The sequence below is a fragment of the Salminus brasiliensis genome, chromosome 3, assembly GCF_030463535.1.
Source record: "Salminus brasiliensis chromosome 3, fSalBra1.hap2, whole genome shotgun sequence".
NCBI lineage: Eukaryota > Metazoa > Chordata > Actinopteri > Characiformes > Bryconidae > Salminus > Salminus brasiliensis.
Window position 1 is genome coordinate 17,586,120 of NC_132880.1, and position 4,373 is coordinate 17,590,492.

The following is a 4,373-nucleotide window of genomic DNA, read 5'->3' on the forward strand; positions in this document are numbered from 1 at the left end:
ATCAAACTGATCAGTCCAGGTCCACAGTCCACATAATGTAGGTGTGAAAGCACCCTTAATTTTAAAATGCATTTTGGGCAATCAGATCATAAAGTGGGCAGCCAAGACACACCACTGTGTGGTGTCCAGCAGACCAATTGCCTTTTGATTTCCTAATTTAATGTCTTTATGTGAGTCTCTGTTGTCAGACAAGTGCCAGATATGTTTAATATGTTCTAGCTAAGGCAAGTAAAATATTAAAAAAAACAATATCAATGTTCGGACAATGAACTTTCATTCTACATATTTTCAGGGGAGTAATGCATCAAGACAGGCTTATAATGCAGATCTATACTAACTGAGTTTACTTTTTAAAATAATTCTGTTGAAGCATGGTTCAAAATCAATGTCGGATTTTTGTTTGTTCATTTTCAAATATTTTTTATTTATTATTACTTTTGTCAGATTTAAATTATTTCTGTGACCATTGTGGGTTTTTCTTTCATTAACCGAGGGGTACCAACAATTTTGTTTATTTTATATATATATATATATATATATATATATTATTATACTGTATATATAAATATAAAAGAAAGGTTGGTGCAGAAATTAATTCTGATTGTTATGATATGGTATGGGCTCAGAGGAAAGATTATGTTATAAAAAAATTGTTTAGTTTTTTTTTATGGGATCAACTGGATAAAGGTGAACTAATGTTAGTCTGTGCTCTCTGTTTTGATGATCAATGACGTCATTCTGTGACAGACAGGCCTGATTCTGGATCCTAACAGGGTACATTAGATTACCTTATAAACATCTAGAAGAAGAAATAAGGAGAGGAGAGATGAGTGAGGGAGAGTCACAAACGAGGGTTCCCAACGAGGTCAACTAATGCAACTGCAAGAGCCAGGAGCTCACTGCTGACTGGACTTTCCCTTACCAGCAGCTCTGCATCTAAACCAGTTCAGACCTCCCAATAAGACCAGTGCAAGTGGGGGTCAGCTGGTTTAGTGGAGCAGAAGCTCAGCAGAATTATTTATTTATTTGTTTATTTAGTCTTAAAGGAATCATAAAATCTAAAATCTTATACATTTACAGTCTGTATTCATTCTGCACTGTGATGCTTTGCTATGGGAGACAGAACTCACCTCCTCTCTCTAAAGCACTCAAACACACACTGTTTGGGTTTAAAAGTGCCCCCTACAGGAGTAAGAGCTCACCCCTTTAGAAAATATAAGCTAATAAATCTCTCAGAATAAAACCTTTGTGGTTCTCAGAAACAAAGCTGCTTACAGTGTGAAGACCAGAGTGAGGAGTAAGAGGAGATCAAACCCATTAGATCTTTATTATAGAAAATCTGTTAAGGTCGTTCAGGTTCAGGTCAGACAGGGTCACTGCAGTGAAATTGTGCTCTTTCAGTGTTCTGTAATTTTAAGGATTTTACACACAGAGCTAGCTGAGTGTAACAGCGCCCCCCTGTGGAGAAGTTGATTTTTAAAGTGAAAAGGAAAAGTTCACTCTCCAGTGTAAATTCTTCCTCCCAGCAGTAAATCCTCTCCCAGCTTCAAAACACTTTAAAGCTTTAAAGAAGCTCCTGAAGGAAGAAAATTACCATTGCATCCATGTAGAGGAGCTAGCACTGCTGTAGAATTAGCTGACTGATTGACGCTGTGTTGTGTAGATCTTTCTCTCTGATGCTAATTAAGAGCACAGGTGTGTGATTTTTTTTATTTCCATGTAAAATTCCCATTTTGGAGAGAAGGTGTGGATCCAGCAGTGATGGTGTAGATCATTAAGTAGACAGAGGGTTTGTTTGAATGAGGACAGAAGATTTGGAGATGAGCTCATTTGGTATTTGGTGGAGTCACACAGGATGCTTTCCTGTGAATTTCTACAGAAAGTTCTCCTTCTGTATTCATTTGAATATGTGGCTTTAAAAAAGCAAGTATTTAATTTAGGGATCTCTTGGATTAGATTACAGGTCGATGTAATCAGGTGATCAGTAATCTGTAAACCAACCTATTTTGAAGGAACCCTCCCAAAACTTTTATTATGCCCTCTGTTCATTTTCCTCTATTCTCTTCCTCGTTTAGGTGGAATGATGGTGAATGGCCTAACAGAGAGAGTGATGGGGAGGAGAGTTAGGTTGTTAAACAGTGGAGTTCATTGGTTTATAACTATAATTGAAGGGTGTATGATACCAAAAAGCATGCATACCACTGTCTAAAGTGTATATTGAGCAGTGAATCCAGATTTCAGATGTTGCCCAGTGTAGTGTAAATTACCTTATGCTGTATGGTGGAGATTAGTGTTGCTACACGTTAAATGTGTTTATCGGGATGTTTGTCCAGGCACATCCTGATTACACAGAGTGAGAAGTGTACCTGGGTCAATAGGGGAGGTGCTTAATTGAATTTGTTTAACCCATCCTGAGAAGCTAAGCAGTGTCAGACCAGGTTAGTACTTGGATGGGAGACTGGCTGGGAATGTCAGGTGTAAGCTTTTCTTATCCTGGAGACATTTAAAGCTTACATTTCCATGTGCTTTATATCTTTTGCACAAATTTGTATTTTAAACTATTTTGTGTTTTAAACGTTGATGTGTTGAAATGGAATACTTTTACTTTTTTTAACAAATATGGCCTCAGCTATAAAATATTAATGCTCTAGTTCTCAGTCTGCTGCCGCTTATGCCAATCCACCCTAAAAATGCCTGATCTCATCTGATCTCAGAAGCTAAACAGGGTTAGGTCTGGTTAGTACCTGAATGGGAGACTGTCTGGAAGTACCAGGTGTTGTAATTTAAGCTGACATTTCCATGAGCTTTATATCATTTGCACAAATTTGTATTTTAAACTCTTCTGTGTTTTAAACGTTGATGTGTTGAAATGGAATGCTTTTACTTGGTTTTGAACAAATATGGTCTCAGCTATTAAATATTAATGCTCTAGTTTTCTTCCACCTCTACATATACACTTCCACCCTGAGAATGCCTGATCTTGTCTGATTTCAGATGCTAAGTAGGATCGGGCCTGCTTACTACCTGAATGGGAGACTGTCTGGGAATGTCAGGTGCTGTGAGCTTTCCCAATCCTACAAACAATTAAAGCTAATATTTCTGTGTGCTTTCTATCTTTCGCACAAATATGTATTTTAAACTTGTTTGTGTTGTTGATGTTGAAATGGAATGCTTTTACTCGGTTTTGAACAAATATGGCCTCAGCTATAAAAATGTAATGTTCTAGTTCTCAGTGATCCTGACTGCTTATGCCGTTTCACCCTGAGAACGACTGATCTCCTCTGATCTCAAAAGCTATGCAGGGTTAGAATCTGAATGGGAGACTGTCTGGGAATATCAGGTGTTGTAACCATTTCCAATCCTCCAAATAGTTAAAGCTTACATTCACATGTGCTTAATATCTTTTGTACAAATTGGTAATTTAAACTCATTTGTTTTGTAAATGTTGATGTGTTGAAATGGAATGCTTTTACTTGGTTTGGAACAAAAATGTTTTAAAAATAATTTTAATGCTATACTTCTCATTCAGCTTCTGCTTTTGCCATTCTACTCTGAGAACTCCTGCTCTTGTCTGATCTCCAAAGCTACCCAGGGTCAAGCCTGGGTATTACCGAAATGGGAGACTGTCTAGGAATACCAGGTGTTGTAAGCATTTCCAAACCTGCAAACAATTTTAAATGTTGGTGTGTTGAAATGAAATGCTTTTTCTTGGTTTTGAACAAATATGGTCTCAGTTATGAAATTTAAGTGCTCTAATTCTCAGGCAGTTTCCACTTAAGCCAAACCACCTTAAAAACGCCTGATCTCGTCTAATCTCAGGAGCTAAGCAAAATAGGGCCTGGTTAGTACCTGAATGGGAGACTGTCTGGGAATACCAGGTGTTGTAAGCTTTTCCAATCCTGTAAACAATTTTAAATGTTGGTGTGTTGAAATGAAATGCTTTTTCTTGGTTTTGAACAAATATGGTCTCAGCTATGAAATTTAAGTGCTCTAATTCTCAGGCAGCTTCCACTTAAGCCAATCCACCTTAAAAACACCTGATCTCGTCTAATCTCAGAAGCTAAGTAAAATAGGGCCTGGTTAGTACCTGAATGGGAGACTGTCTGGGAATACCAGGTGTTGTAAGCTTTTCCAGTCCTACAAACAATTAAAGCTAATATTTCCATGTGCTTTCTATCTTTCGCACAAATACGTATTTTAAACTCGTTTGTGTTGTTTGTGTTGTTGATGTGTTGAAATGGAATGCTTTTACTTAGTTTTGAACAAATATGGTCTCAGCTATAAAATTTTAATGTTCTAGTTGTCAGTGATCCTCTGCTTACGCCATTCCACCCAAAATGGGAGACTGTCAAGGAATACCAGGTGTTGTAAGC

At 37.4% G+C, this 4,373-nt stretch overlaps 1 pseudogene; it reads left to right on the forward strand.

Annotated features, from left to right (window-relative positions):
* The first annotated feature begins 4,010 nt into the window (after window positions 1-4,010).
* Window positions 4,011-4,128, forward strand: LOC140552476 (5S ribosomal RNA; annotated as a pseudogene).
* The last annotated feature ends 245 nt before the right edge of the window (window positions 4,129-4,373 follow it).